Source organism: Procambarus clarkii, chromosome 1, assembly GCF_040958095.1.
Source record: "Procambarus clarkii isolate CNS0578487 chromosome 1, FALCON_Pclarkii_2.0, whole genome shotgun sequence".
NCBI classification, from domain to species: domain Eukaryota; kingdom Metazoa; phylum Arthropoda; class Malacostraca; order Decapoda; family Cambaridae; genus Procambarus; species Procambarus clarkii.
In genome coordinates this window covers 3,020,121-3,036,654 of record NC_091150.1, presented here as the reverse complement: position 1 = coordinate 3,036,654, position 16,534 = coordinate 3,020,121, and the positions used below count along the sequence as shown (strand labels likewise).

At 44.9% G+C, this 16,534-nt stretch overlaps 1 non-coding gene across 1 annotated transcript; it reads right to left on the bottom strand.

Annotated features, from left to right (window-relative positions):
- Positions 1 to 11,004: 11,004 nt before the first annotated feature.
- On the bottom strand, positions 11,005 to 11,076 carry TRNAP-UGG (transfer RNA proline (anticodon UGG)). The gene has a single exon. It is a non-coding gene; the product is annotated as a tRNA-Pro (tRNA).
- Positions 11,077 to 16,534: the final 5,458 nt, after the last annotated feature.

The following is a 16,534-nucleotide window of genomic DNA, read 5'->3' as shown; positions in this document are numbered from 1 at the left end:
AAAATTATCAGAGCCTGTCCGGGATTCGAACCCGGGTCACAAGAATTTAGAGCAAGCAATGTTTTTCTCGAACAAAGTATAATTTTCAGCATGTAATCAACCAACTGGTAAACATCGCACACTTCCTCATCGTTTGTAGTGAATCTGCCAGACCGTATCCTCAATTTCATTACCAGTTCCTTCACTGTTTTCCTTCTTCTGATGTGGCTGTGCAGCAATTTAGGTTGAGTATTTTCCATACTTGCTATCTCATTTTCGTATTGTCCTTCTGCCTCTCTCCTCACCCTGACGTATTCATTTCTTGCACTCTGGTATCTTTCTCGGCTCTCAAGTGTCCTGTTATTTTTATTGTTTCTCCGCACCCTTGTATGTTGTTGCCTTACCAGCGTACATCTCTAATTAAACCATGGGATTCTCATCTGCATTTCGTTTTTTTCCTTTAAGACCGGGACAAACTTGTCTGCTGCCGCCTTGAACTTCTTCGTGATGTAGTCCATCATATCTTGGGCCGTCTTTCCACCTGGGCTTTCCCAAGTTATATATGTTACGAATTTTCTTATCTCCTCGTAGTTTCCCTTTCGGAATCCCAGCCTTTTGTTTTCAGGTCCCTTCCTTGAGTATATTAACCATTCTTCGACCAAATACTCAAACGTGATTACACTGTGATTGCTTATTCCGACTGGGGCCTCGAAACCGATTTCCCTTAAGACGGAGTCGTTCAGAATGAAGACTAGGTCGAGTCTCGCACATTATCGTTTCCTCTCATCCAAGTGGGTCCCCTGACATACTGCTTTAAAAGGTTTTGTCGCCCCTCAAATAGTTTAGCTCATCATGTTTCCTCACCTCCGTGTGGTTCCTTGTTCTCCCAGTCTATCCTTCCATGATTGATATTCACCCATGATGAGCAGAAGGGATCGGTTTCTACAGGCAGCAGTGGCTGCCCTCTGAATTATAGTGTTAACTGCCATGATGTTTCTGTCATCCTCTTGCCTGGGTTTTCTGTCGTTTGGTGGAGGGTTATATATCACCGCTACTTCTACTCATAATGTTCCCATCGTCATGGTGCATGTAATGTACAGTACCCCTAGCAGCCTGGGATAACCATCTTCTTGAACCTCCATTCCTTTATCATCAAGGAGTGTGTGTGTGTGTGTGTGTGTGTGTGTGTGTGTGTGTGTGTGTGTACTCACCTATATGTACTCACCTATATGTGCTTGCAGGATCGAGCATTGACTCTTGGATCCCGCCTTTCTAGCTATCGGTTGTTTACAGCAATGACTCCTGTCCCATTTCCCTATCATACCTAGTTTTAAAAGTATGAATAGTATTTGCTTCCACAACCTGTTCCCCAAGTGCATTCCATTTTTCTACTACTCTCACGCTAAAAGAAAACTTCCTAACATCTCTGTGACTCATCTGAGTTTCCAGTTTCCACCCATGTCCCCTCGTTCTGTTATTATTACGTGTGAACATTTGATCTATTTCCACTTTGTCAATTCCCCTGAGTATTTTATATGTCCCTATCATATCTCCTCTCTCCCTTCTTTTCTCTAGTGTCGTAAGGTTCAGTTCCTTCAGCCGCTCTTCATATCCCATCCCTCGTAGCTCTGGGACAAGCCTCGTCGCAAACCTCTGAACCTTCTCCAGTTTCTTTATGTGTTTCTTCAGGTGGGGGCTCCATGATGGCGCGGCATACTCTAAGACGGGTCTCACGTAGGCAGTGTAAAGCGCCCTAAAAGCTTCCTCATTTAGGTTTCTGAATGAAGTTCTAATTTTCGCCAGTGTAGAGTACGCTGCTGTCGTTATCCTATTTATATGTGCCTCAGGAGTTAGATTAGGTGTCACATCCACTCCCAGGTCTCTTTCTCGAATCGTTACAGGTAGGCTGTTCCCCTTCATTGTGTACTGTCCCTTTGGTCTCCTGTCACCTGATCCCATTTCCATAACTTTACATTTACTGGTGTTAAACTCCAGTAGCCATTTCTCTGACCATCTCTGCAGCCTGTTTAAGTCCTCTTGGAGGATCGTACAATCCTCGTCTGTCACAACTCTTCTCATTAATTTTGCGTCATCTGCAAACATCGACATGTATGATTCCACTCCTGTAAACATATCATTTACGTAAATTAGAAAGAGGATTGGTCCCAGCACCGATCCTTGAGGTACTCCACTTGTTACTGTTCGCCAGTCCGACTTTTCGCCCCTTACCATTACCCTCTGGCTCCTTCCTGTTAGGTAGTTCTTCACCCATACTAGGGCCTTTCCGCTTACTCCTGCCTGCCTCTCAAGTTTGTATAGCAGTCTCATGTGCGGTACCGTATCAAAGGCCTTTTGGCAGTCAAGAAATATGCAGTCTGCCCAGCCTTCTCTGTCCTGCCTTATCCTTGTTACTTTATCATAGAATTCTAAAAGGTTTGTTAGGCATGATTTCCCTGTCCAGAACCCATGTTGGTGCTTGTTTACAAACCCAATGCTCTCCAGGTGCTCAACAAGTCTTAGCCTAATTATTCTTTCAAGTATTTTGCAGGGGATGCTTGTCAGTGATACGGGTCTGTAGTTAAGTGCCTCCTCCCTATCCCCCTTTTTGAAAATCGGTACGACATTTGCCTCCTTCCAGCAACTGGGCAATTCTCCCGACATAAGTGACTCATTGAAGATCATTGCCAGAGGCACGCTGAGAGCCTGCGCTGCCTCTTTAAGTATCCACGGTGATACTTTGTCTGGTCCAACAGCTTTATTTGCATCCAGTGTTGTCAACTGTTTCATTACATCCTCTGCTGTCACCTCTATATCTGATAGTCTTTCATCTTGGGTAATCTCTTCTAACAATGGGAGCTGCTCAGGCTCGGTAGTGAACACTCCATGGAATTTTGCATTCAGTACCTCGCAGATTTCCTTGTCGCTTTCTGTATATGCCCCTTCTGTTTTCCTCAGTCTTGTCACTTGGTCATTTACCGACATCTTCCTTCTTATATGGCTATGTAGTAATTTTGGTTGCTTTTTCGCTTTGACTGCAATATCGTTCTCATAATTTCTTTCCGACACTCGTCTTATGTTAATGTAATCATTCCTAGCTCTGTTACATCTAATCCTGTTGTCCTCTGTCCTTTGTCTTCTGTACTTCCTCCACTCCCTCCTGCTTCTCACCTTTGCTTCCTGACACTGTCTATTAAACCATGGGTTATTATATTCCCTCCTGCTTTTTCCTTTATTGTTGGAATAAATCTATCTTCAGCCTCCTTGCATTTCAATATGACTTGGTTCATCATACCTTGCACTGTTTTTCCTCTAAGTTCTTCCTCCCACTGCACTTCTCCCAGGTAGTCCCTTATCCTTCTGTAGTCCCCTTTTCTGTAATCAAGTCTCCTTTCCCGGACCTCTTGTCCTTTGGTCACAATTTTAAGCTCCATCATGTAGTCAAAGGCTAGGACACAATGGTCACTAGCTCCTAGTGGTATTTCATGTTCCAACTGCTCGATGTCTTCTACATTCTGAGTGATAATGAGATCTAATAGGCTGGGCGTATCCCCTCCTCTTTCCCTAGTATCTTCTTTCACATGCTGTGTTAGGAAATTCCTGTCAATAACGTCTACCAGCTTCACTCCCCAGGTCTCCTCCCCGCCATGGGGATTCCTTGTTTCCCAATCTATCTCTCCGTGATTTAGGTCCCCCATAACCAGCAGCTTCGCTCTCATTCTATGCGCTAAAGTTGCTGCCCTCTGCAGTTCATCCATACATGTCTTGTTGCTGTCCTCGTACTCCTGCCTGGGCCTTCTACTGTTTGGTGGGGGATTGTAGAGTATCAAGATTACAATCTTCTTCCCATCCACTGTCAGAGTTCCATGTATGAAGCTTGTGCTTTCATTGGTACCCGGATTTTCCAGCTCATCAAACTTCCATTTCCGCTTTATTAGTAGTGCCACTCCTCCTCCCTGTCTCTGTGTCCTTTCTTTTCTTATCACCTGGTACCCCTCTGGAAAGATTGCATCCGAGATCATGCCATTTATTTTAGTTTCCACTATTGCCACTATGTCTGGGTCTGCCTCACTAACTCTTTCTTTTATCTCTTCTGCTTTATTGGCTACCCCATCAGCATTGGTGTACCAAACCTTGAGACTCTTCTTGGAAACTCGGGTGTCAGAGTTCCCCCTTTCACCAGGGGTCTGGGGGGAACTGGGGGGTGTCTGGGGGGCAAGTGGGGGCTGTGGGGGTGAGTGGGGGGGTGCTAGGGGGGTGCCTGGGAGTGCCTGGTAGGCGAATGGGGTCTGGGCATCTAGGGGGGTAGGAAGGGCATAATGGGTCTGAAAGTTAGGGGTCTGAATAGCATAGGGGGGTTGAGAAATAGAGTGAGACTGAGAGTCAGATAGAGGTTGAGAGGTTGGGGGGAAGAGGGCTACTGAGGGCGGAGAGCTGAGATGAGAATGGAGCATGGGTGCTGGGAGTGGAAGAGAGGGTATATTAGTTAGGGGGGAATCGGGGGTAGGTGGGGGTTTTGGGGTAGAAGAGGGGAAGAGGGAGATGGGGGAAGGTGTTAGGGGGTCACAAGGTGAGGGGGTTAAATGTGGGCTGGAGGTGCATAGGAGGGGTGAGAGTTGGGTGGGGTTTGGGGGTGAGTGGAAGAGGGGTGCAGTGGAAGCTGGGATGGAGTAGATGGAATTGAAGTCAATGGGGTAGAAGGGGCAGGGGAGTGGGAAGGGGTATTTGGGGAGGGGGGATGGGAAGGTGGGTTTGGGGAGGGCATTGCTTGACCCACTGGGGTCGCTGACAAGTGTGATGTAGCAGGGGCAGGGGAATCGTTGTGGAGGTGCAAATGTGGAAGGGACAGGGGGGTTTTGGGAGGCTGAGGCAGGGGGGATGTATAGGAGGGCTGAGTTGGGGAGGATGCGACCTGGGAGATGACCTGGGAGGTGACCTGGGAGGTGACCTGGGATGTGACCTGGGAGGTGAGACTACCTGATAGGCTAGTACGTTGTCGTTGTTGCCATCTATTTTTGTGGGCTGTTTGCTCATCTTTCGTCATAAACCTCTCTATAAACACATTGTAATGGGTTTCACTTCCTCTGAGTAAATGCTTGCTCCTCATTATGTACTCCACTGCCTCCTCATTGGAGAATTGCACCAGAACAGGTCTATTCTTGGTACAATTGTAGGGTCCAACCCGTCGATTGATATCCACCTCGCGTTCTGCCATCTCTGCTCCAATACACCTCAATATCTCGTGCAATTCGTATTTTTCTGTTTCTATTCTCTCTTGTCTTGTTGGTGCCCTAGATTCGAATAATCCATGTATTATAATAGACCGTCTCCTCAGTAATTCATTGTCATGCTGGTAGCCTGTCCCCTGGGGATTCCCCATCCCAACCGCAGTCACTAACCCATCTCCCACTAATCCTCTATCCTTAGCCATGCTGCTAAACCTTCCTAATTCGTTTGTGATACGAGCACATTCCCTCTCCCAGTCCTCTCTTCCCTTCCTAATCTCTTCCTGAACATAGAGCATAAGTTCTTGTTTCTGCCTCTCTACCGCATCCTGTATTTGCTGAAATACCTCACTTTTAATCCCCTGGATTAGATCCTCCAACCAATCACTCCTTCTCTCTACAAATTTCCCTATTAATTTGTCTATAAATCTGTCCTCCTCCTCATCCCTGCTGGTGATTGACCTTGAACCCCTTCTAGTCATTGCAGTAACAATCTAGCCAAAAAGGCGCTCCTCAATACCTTGCACAATCTGCTAACACAATAGGTGAGTGAATCTCCAATCGTCGTCCCACGTGGTGGTATAAGGGTTGCTGCCGAGGTGAGGTCACGCGGTCAGAGGTCGGTGAGGTCTGGTTTCACACTGCACAGTATTTCCTCAACTATTTTGAATTACGCTAATTAAACTGTTTTTCTTCACTACCTTATGGCTCTGGTCAAAACCCAAGGTTTTTTCATTCACTTGTACATTCACTTATAGTCTTTTTCACTTCGAAGTTGCCTGATTACCCCTCCCACTCCACTAGTGATCCAGGAGCTCCCAACCCACGTCCACCCAACACGATGGTCACAAGACAAGTGTGTGTGTGTGTGTGTGTGTGTGTGTACTCACCTAATTGTACTCACCTAATTGTGCTTGCGGGGGTTGAGCTCTGGCTCTTTGTTCCCGCCTCTCAACCGTCAATCAACTGGTGTACAGATTCCTGAGCCTATTGGGCTCTATCATATCTACATTTGAAACTGTGTATGGAGTCAGCCTCCACCACATCACTTCCTAATGCATTCCATTTACTAACTACTCTGACACTGAAAAAGTTCTTTCTAACGTCTCTATGGCTCATTTGGGTACTCAGCTTCCACCTGTGTCCCCTTGTTCGCGTCCCACCAGTGTTGAATAGTTCATCCTTGTTTACCCGGTCGATTCCCCTGAGGATTTTGTAGGTTGTGATCATGTCCCCCCTTACTCTTCTGCCTTCCAGTGTCGTAAGATGCATTTCCCGCAGCCTTTCCTCATAACTCATGCCTCTTAGTTCTGGTCACACTTGTGTGTGTGTGTGTGTGTGTGTGTGTGTACTCACCTATATGTACTCACCTATATGTGCTTGCAGGATCGAGCATTGACTCTTGGATCCCGCCTTTCTAGCTATCGGTTGTTTACAGCAATGACTCCTGTCCCATTTCCCTATCATACCTAGTTTTAAAAGTATGAATAGTATTTGCTTCCACAACCTGTTCCCCAAGTGCATTCCATTTTTCTACTACTCTCACGCTAAAAGAAAACTTCCTAACATCTCTGTGACTCATCTGAGTTTCCAGTTTCCACCCATGTCCCCTCGTTCTGTTATTATTACGTGTGAACATTTGATCTATTTCCACTTTGTCAATTCCCCTGAGTATTTTATATGTCCCTATCATATCTCCTCTCTCCCTTCTTTTCTCTAGTGTCGTAAGGTTCAGTTCCTTCAGCCGCTCTTCATATCCCATCCCTCGTAGCTCTGGGACAAGCCTCGTCGCAAACCTCTGAACCTTCTCCAGTTTCTTTATGTGTTTCTTCAGGTGGGGGCTCCATGATGGCGCGGCATACTGTGTGTGTGTGTGTGTGTGTGTGTGTGTGGGTGTGTGTGTGAGTGTGTGTGTTTGTGTGCGTGTGTGTGCGTACTCACCTAGTTGTACTCACCTAGTTGGGCTTGCGGGGGTTGAGCTCTGGCTCTTTGTGTCCCGCCTCCCAACTGTCAATCAACAGGTGTACAGGTTCCTGAGCCTATTGGGCTCTATCATATCTACACTTGAAACTGTGTATGGAGTCAGCCTCCACCACATCACTTCCTAATGCATTCTATTTGTCAACCACTTTGACACTAAAAAAGTTCTTTATAATATCTCTGTGGCTCATTTGGGCACTCAGTTTCCACCTGTGTCCCCTAGTGCGTGTGGCCCTTGTGTTAAACAGCCTGTCTTTATCAACCTTGTCGATTTCCTTGAGGATCTTGAATGTGGTGATCATGTCCCCCCTAACTCATCTGTCTTCTAACGAAGTGAGGTTTAATTCCCGTAGTCTCTCCTCGTAGCTCATACCTCTCAGCTCGAGTACTAGTATGGTGGCAAACCTTTGAACCTTTTCCATTTTAGTCTTTTGCTTGACTAGATATGGACTCCATGCTGGTGCCGCATACTCCAGGATTGGTCTGACATATGTGGTATATAATGTTCTGAAAGATTCCTTACACAAGTTTCTAAAGGCTGTTCTTATGTTAGCCAACCTGGCATATGCTGCTGCTGTTATCCTCTTGATATGAGCATCAGGGGACAGGTCTGGCGTGATATCAACCCCCAGGTCTTTCTCTCTCTCTGGCTCTTGAAGTATTTCATCTCCCAAGTGATACTTTGTATCTGGTCTCCTGCTTCCTACCCCTATCTTCATTACATTACAATTGCTTGGATTAAACTCTAACAGCCACTTGTTGGACCATTCCTGCAGCTTGTCTAGGTCTTCTTGAAGCCTCAAGCTGTCCTCCTCTGTCTTAATCCTTCTCATAATTTTGGCGTCGTCAGCAAACATTGAGAGGAATGAGTCTATACCCTCTGGGAGATCATTTACGTATATCAGAAACAGGATTGGTCCAAGTACAGAGCCCTGTGGGACTCCACTGGTGACTTCACGCCAGTCTGAGGTCTCACCCCTCACTGTATCTCTCTGCTTCCTATTGTTTAGGTACTCCCTTTTCCACTGGAGCGCCCTACCAGTTACTCCTGCCTGTTTCTCCAGCTTATGCATCAACCTTTTATGGGGTACTGTGTCAAAGGCTTTCCGACAGTCCAAAAAAAGCAGTCCGCCCAACCTTCTCTTTCTTGTTTAATCTTTGTCACCTGATCGTAGAATTCAATCAAGCCTGTGAGGCAAGATTTACCCTCCCTGAACCCATGTTGATGGGTTGTCACGAAGTCTCTTCTCTCCAGATGTGTTACTAGGTTTTTTCTCACAATCTTCTCCATCACCTTGCATGGTATACAAGTTAAGGACACTGGCCTGTAGTTCAGTGCCTCTTGTCTGTCACCCTTTTCGTATATTGGTACTACATTAGCAGTCTTCCATATTTCTGGTAGGTCCCCCGTTTCCAGTGACCTGCTATACACTATGGAGAGTGGAATGGAAAGTGCTCCTGTACACTCTTTCAATACCATGGCGAGATTCCATCCGGCCCAACAGCTTTTCTCACATCCAGCTCCAATAGGTGCTTCTTGACCTCATCTCTTGTAATTTCGAACCTATCCAAGGTCACCTGGTTTGCTGCCACCTCTTCTAGCGCCGCGACATCTCCTTGTTCTATTGTAAAGACCTCCTGGAACCTTTTGTTGAGTTCTTCACACACCTCTTTGTCTTTCTCTGTGTACCTGTCCTCGCTCACCCTAACTTTCATCACCTGTTCCTTCACTGTTGTCTTCCTCCTGATGTGACTGTGTAGTAGCTTTGGTTCGGTCTTGGCTTTATTAGCTATATCATTTTCATACCTTTTCTCAGCTGCTCTTCTCACACTGACATACTCGTTCCTGGTTCTCTGGTATCTCTCTACTTTCTGGTGTTCTGTTATTACGGAAGTTCCTCCATGCCCTTTTGATCAGCTCCCTTGCTTTCATACATTCCTTATTAAACCACGGATTCTTCCTTAGCTTCTCTCTTTTTTCCTGTCGGGCTTGGACAAACCTGCTTACAGCCTCCTGACATTTTTGGGTGACATAGTCCATCATGTCTTTGGGTGACATAGTCCATCATGTCTACGGACTTGGTTCCGAGTTCTGTGTCCCAATGTATATCCGATAGGAATATGCGTGTGTGTGTGTGTGTGTGTGTGTGTGTGTGTGTGTGTGTGTGTGTGTGTGTGTGTGTGTGTGTGTGTGTATTCACCTAGTTGTTCTTACCTAGTTGTGCTTCCAGTGATTGAGCTCTGGCTCTTTGATCCCGCCTCACAACCCACAATCAATTGAGGTACAGATTCCTAAGCCTACAGGGCTCTATCACATCTACATATGAATATATTTACATGAGTACTCACCTAATTGTACTCACCTAATTGTGCTTGTGGGGGTTGAGCTCTGGCTCTTTGGTAATGCCTCTCAACTGCCATTCAACCGATGTACAAATTTCTGAGCCTATTGTGTCCTATCATATCTACAATTGAAACTGTGTATGGAGCCTCCACAAAATCACTGCCTAATGCAATCCATCTGTTAACTACTCTGACACTGAAAATGTTCTTTCTAACATCCCTGTGGCTCATTTGGGTACTCAGTTTCCACCTGTGTCAGAAATTTGGGAACATAAAGTGATCTGATGTTCTCATCACTAAAATATAAGAAAAACAGTTAAAAAATAAAATGAAAATATGAAAAATAAAATATACTATACTCACGAAATGAACAGTATGGTAAACATCACAGCTCAATTCCAAAGCAATTCACTCAAAATAATTAAATCAAAATTAAAATAAATAAAAATCTATGAAAATTCAATTTAAATGAAATCAGAAACATTGAAATGGAATAGTAACATACTTTGCATAACATGTGTGTTGTTCTTACATGCAACAGATGGCGCTGTTTTTCAAGAAAAACATAGTTTTACCTGTCACAGGTGTAGCTTCCATACTAATTCCTACAAAATGAATGGTATGGTAAACAACACAGCTTAATTTCAACGCAATGTCACACAAAATTATTCAATAAAAAATAAAATAAATCGAAATCTATGAAAATATAATTTATCAATGCACTCGGAAACATTGAAATGGAATTTGTGACATATTTAGTATAGCGTGCATGTTGTTATTATGTGCAACAGATGGCGCTGTTTCTCAAGAAATGCACGTTTTTACCTGTCAAAAGTTTACCTGTCATCTTTATAAAAGATATATAAAAAGACGCACCTATTCGAGTGCAACGTTGTGTCAAAATTTCAAAGCAATCGGTGAGGAACTTTTGAAGATTACAGCGTGTGTGTTGCTCCTACCTCAAACAGATGGCACTGTTTAAAAAAAAATGTTTTTTTTCTTTCACAGGTGAGGCATGTATATAGTAGATATACAAAAAGACGCGCCTATTCGAATGCAACGTGGTGTCAAAATTTCAAAGCAATTAGTAAAGAGATTTTGACGATTACCCTCACATGAAAAACACATGAAAAATACAGTTTTTTTCAGAAAAAGCATGTTTTTTACCGTCACAGACGTAACCTCTATATAGTATGTATATAAAAACCTGCTCGGATGCGAATGGAACGTTGTGTGAAAATTTCAAAGCAATCGGTGAAGAACTTTCGGAGATTAGCGATTCTTAACAAACGAACATTTCCATTTTCATTTATATAGATTAGTTAATTACATTTTAAATTATATGCATCATACTGGTTTGCTAATTAAAAATTAAGCCTTATGATGTCTCCTACGTTTAATAGTGCGTTTCTTAATGTTGGTAAATTGTAAGCAATTAAATTTACAGTATAATTAACTTGCTCTGGAAGGAAAATATTGAGGGCCTGTCCGGGAGTTGAACCCGGGACCTCCTGCACCCAAAGCAGGAATCATTCCACTAGACCAACAGGCCGTGGATATTTGAGTTTAGTTACGTTATTTAAATCTTCTTTTTACAATGAAATATGTTTATTGAAAATTATCAGAGCCTGTTCGGGATTCGAACCCGGGTCACAAGAATTTAGAGCAAGCAATGTTTTTCTTGAACAAAGTATAATTTTCAGCATGTGATCAACCAACTGGTAAACATCGCACACTTCCTCATCGTTTGTAGTGAATCTGCCAGACCGTATCCTCAATTTCATTACCAGTTCCTTCACTGTTTTCCTTCTTCTGATGTGGCTGTGCAGCAATTTAGGTTGAGTATTTTCCATGCTTGCTATCTCATTTTCGTATTGTCCTTCTGCCTCTCTCCTCACCCTGACGTATTCATTTCTTGCACTCTGGTATCTTTCTCGGCTCTCAAGTGTCCTGTTATTTCTATTGTTTCTCCGCACCCTTGTATGTTGTTGCCTTACCAGCGTACATCTCTAATTAAACCATGGGATTCTCATCTGCATTTCGCTTTTTTCCTTTCAGACCGGGACAAACTTGTCTGCTGCCTCCTTAAACTTCTTCGTGATTTAGTCCATCATATCTTGGGCCGTCTTTCCCCTGAGCTTTCACAAGTTATATATGTTACGAATTTTCTTATCTCCTCGTAGTTTCCCTTTCGGAATACCAGCCTTTTGTTTTTAGGTCCCTTCCTTTAGTATATTAACCATTCTTCGACCAAATACTCAAACGTGATTACACTGTGATTGCTTATTCCGACTGGGGCCTCGAAACCGATTTCCCTTAAGTCGGAGTCGTTCAGAGTGAAGACTAGGTCGAGTCTCGCACATTATCGTTTCCTCTCATCCAAGTGGGTCCCCTGACATGCTGCCTTAAAAGGTTTTGTCGCCACCTCAAATAGTTTAGCTCATCATGATTCCTCACCTCCGTGTGGTTCCTTGTTCTCCCAGTCTATCCTTCCATGATTGATATTCCCCATGATGAGCAGAAGGGATCGGTTTCTACAGGCAGCAGTGGCTGCCCTCTGAATTATAGTGTTAACTGCCATGATGTTTCTGTCATCCTCTTGCCTGGGTTTTCTGTCGTTTGGTGGAGGGTTATATATCACCGCTACTTCTACTCATAATGTTCCCATTGTCATGGTGCATGTAATGTACAGTACCCCTAGCAGCCTGGGATAACCATCTTCTTGAACCTCCATTCCTTTATCATCAAGGAGTGTGTGTGTGTGTGTGTGTGTGTGTGTGTTTGTGTGTGTGTGTGTGTACTCACCTAGTTGTACTCACCTAGTTGTGTCTGCAGGATCGAGCATTGACTCTTGGATCCCGCCTTTCGAGCATCGGTTGTTTACAGCAATGACTCCTGTCCCATTTCCCTATCATACCTGGTTTTAAAATTATGAATAGTATTTGCTTCCACAACCTGTTCCTGAAGTGCATTCCATTTTCCCACTACTCTCACGCTAAAAGAAAACTTCCTAACATCTCTGTGACTCATCTGAGTTTCAAGCTTCCATCCATGTCCCCTCGTTCTGATACTATTCCGTGTGAACATTTCGTCTATGTCCACTCTGTCAATCCCTCTGAGTATCTTATACGTTCCTATCATGTCCCCCCTCTCCCTTCTTCTTTCTAGTGTCGTAAGGCACAGTTCCCTCAGGCGCTCCTCATACCCCATCCCTCGTAGCTCTGGGACGAGTCTCGTTGCAAACCTCTGAACCTTTTCCAGTTTCATTATATGCTTCTTCAGATGGGGACTCCATGATGAGGCGGCATACTCTAAGACTGGCCTTACGTAGGCGGTGTAAAGCGCCCTAAATGCCTCCTTACTTAGGTTTCTGAATGATGTTCTAACTTTTGCCAGTGTAGAGTACGCTGCTGTCGTTATCCTATTTATATGTGCCTCAGGAGATAGATTAGGTGTTACGTCCACCCCCAGATCTCTTTCACGCGTCGTTACAGGTAGGCTGTTTCCCTAGGTGTGTGTATGTGTGTGTGTGTGTGTGTGTGTGTGAGTGTGTGAGTGTGTGTGTACTCACCTAATTGTACTCACCTAATTGTGCTTGCGGGGGTTGAGCTTTGGCTCTTTGGTCCCGCCTCTCAACTGTAAATCAACTGGTGTACAGATTCTTGAGCCTACTGGGCTCTATCATATCTACATATGAAACTGTGTATGGATTCAGCCTCCACCACATAACTTCCTAGTGCATTCCATTTATTAACTACTCTAACACTGAAAAAATTCTTTCTAACGTCTCTGTGGCTCATCTGGGTACTACGTTTTCACCTGTGTCCCCTTGTTTGTGTCCCACCCGTGCTGAAGAGTTTGTCTTTGTCCACCCTGTCAATTCCCCTGAGAATTTTGTAGGTGGTTATCATGTCTCCCCTTACTCTTCTGTTTTCCATGGATGTGAGGTTCAGCTCCTTTAGCCTTTCCTCGTAGCTCAATCCTCTCAGTTCCGCGACGAGCCTGGTGGCATACCGCTGAATCTTCTCTAACTTTGTCTTGTGTTTAACTAGGTATGGACTCCAGGCTTGAGCTGCATACTCTAGGATTGGTCTTACATAAGTGGTATACAGGGTTCTGAAAGATTACTTACACAAGTTTCTGAATGCAGTTCTTATGTTGGCCAGTCTAGCATATGCCGCTGATGATATTCTTTTGATGTGGGCCTCTGGGGACAGGTTCGGTGTGATATCAACCCCAGATCCTTCTCTCTATTTGACTCTTGCAGGATTTCCCCTCCCAGATGATACCTTGCGTTCAACCTCCTGCTCCCTTCGCCTAATTTCATCACCTTACACTTTCCTGAGTTTAACTTTAGCAGCCATTTTCTAGACCATTCCTCCAGTTTATCCAGGTCATCCTGTAGTCTCTGTCTATCTTCATCCGTCTTGATTCTTCTCATAATTTTTGCGTCATCAGCAAACATTGAGAGGAATGAGTCTATACCCTCTGGAAGATCGTTCAAATATATTAGAAACAGGATGGGTCCAAGTACTGAGCCCTGTGGGACTCCGCTGGTGACATCTCGCCACTCTGATGTCTCCCACCCCCCCCCCTCACCGTTACTCGCTGTTTCCTGTTGCTTAAGTACTCCCTTATCCACTGGAGCACCTTCCCTTTTACTCCTGCCTGTTGCTCCAACTTTTTTAACAGCATTTTATGGGGTACTGTGTCAAAGGCTTTTTGGCAATCCAGGAAAATGCAGTCGGCCCACCCTTCTCTTTCCTGCCTTATTTTTGTTGCCTGGTCATAAAATTCTATTAAACCTGTGAGGCACGATTTACCATCTCTGAACCCATGTTGGTGGTGCGTTACAAAGTTATTTCCCTCCAGATGCTCTACGAGGCTTTTCCTCACGATCTTCTCCATCACCTTGCATGGTATACAAGTTAAGGAAACTGGCCTTTAATTCAGTGCCTCTTGCCTGTCACCCTTTTTGTATATTGGGACCACGTTAGTTGTCTTCCAACTTTCTGGTAAGTCTCATTTTTCCAGTGACCTGTTATACACCATACAGAGTGGCACACTTAGTGCTTCTGCACCTTCATTTAGTATCCATGGTGAGATTCTATCAGGCCCAACAGCCTTTGTCACATCCAGTTCTAGCAGACACCTTTTGACCTTATCACTGGTGAGGTCAAATTCCTCCAAGGTTGCTTGGTTTGCCGCCTCCTCATTTAGCACAGGGGATTCTCCTTGTTCTATTGTGAAGACCTCCTGGAATCTCTTGTTGAGTTCTTCACACACCTCCTTGTCATTCTCTGTGTGTCTGTTCTTCCCTTTCCACAGCTTCATCACTTGTTCCTTCACTGCTGTTTTCCTACTGATGTGGCTGTGGAGCAACTTTGGTTGGGTCTTGGCTTTACTCGCGATGTCATTTTCAAACTGTCTCTCTGCTTCCCTCCTCACTCTGATGTACTCATTTCTGGCCCTCTGGTATCTCTCTCTGCTCTCTGGTGTTCTGTTATTTCTGTAGTTTCTCCATGTTCTTTTACTCAGTTGTTTCGCTACTTTACATTCCTTGTTGAACCATGGGTTTTTCTGTTGTTTTTCGTTTTTCTCCTTTTGGACGGGGATAAACCTGTCTGCAGCTTCCTGGCACTTTTGGGTGACAAAATCCATCATGACCTGCACATTCTTGTCTCTAAGTTCTATTTCGCATGGAATTCCCCTGAGGAAGTTCCTCATCTCGTCATATTTTCCTCTTCGGTAATTCAGTCTTTTCCCCTCCGCTCCCATCCTTGGATAGGTTATCCCTACCTCCACCAAGTACTCAAAGGTCAGTACACTGTGGTCACTCATTCCTATGGCGGCTTCAACTTTGACTTCCCTTATTTCTGACTCATTCAGGGTGAATATCAAGTCGAGTCTAGCTGGTTCATCATTGCCTCTCATTCTTGTGGGTTCCTTGACATGCTGGCTCAGAAAATTCCTTGTTGCCACTTCCAAGAGTTTAGCTCGCCACGTATCTGCACCATCATGTGGGACCCCATTCTCCCAGTCTATCTTACCATGGTTGAAATCACCCATGATTAAGAGTCTTAAGCCATTCCTGCAGGTAACTGAAGCTGCTCTCTCTATTATATTAATGGTTGCCATGTTGTTCCTATCAAACTCCTGTCTAGGTCTTCTGTCATTTACGGGAGGGTTGTAAATGACTGCCACTATTATCTTAGGTCCACCCATTGTTATAGTTCCTGTTATGTAATCTCTGAATCCGTCACAGCCCGGAATTTCCATCTCATCAAAACTCCAATCCTTCTTTATCAGCAGGGCCACTCCTCCACCTCCTCTCCCTTCCCTCTCTTTCCTTACTATATAGTAGTCCTTTGGAAACACAGCATCTGTTATGACTCCTGACAATTTTGTTTCCGTTAGTCCTATTACATCTGGGTTTTCTTCTTGCACCCTTTCTGCCAGTTTACTTGCTTTATTGGTAATCCCATCAATGTTTGAGTACATTACCTTGAAGCTCACTTTCTTATATCCAATTTCACCCTCACTCCCCACAGGTGTAGGAGGGTGTTCTATGGTCATTGCTACTTGGGTAGGCTCATCCTCCTGTGAGGTAGTTTCCAGGGGTTCAGGGGGAGGTGAAGTGGGGGGTGGAGGGCTTAGGTCTTCCTCAGGCCTGCTTGGGGCAGGAAGAAGTCCTGGGGGTGAGGGAGCAGGGATTGCTTGGGGAGAGGGCACGCCCTCCTGCGGTGTAGTTGACAGGGGTTTGGAGGGAGGTGGAGTGGGGGATAGAGGGCTTTGGTCTTGCTCAGGCCTGCTTGGGGCAGAGAGAAGACCAGGGGCTGGGAAAGCAGGCGCTACTTGGGGTAAGGGGAGGGGGAGGATTTGGGTTTCATGATGGGCATTATGCAGGGGCAAAGAAGGGTTTGTGCTGGGGGGTAGGGAGGGCCCTATTGGGTGGTGGGCTGGGGTGTTGCATTCCCCCCTGGGGTTCCTGGGTTGCTGGATTGGAGTTC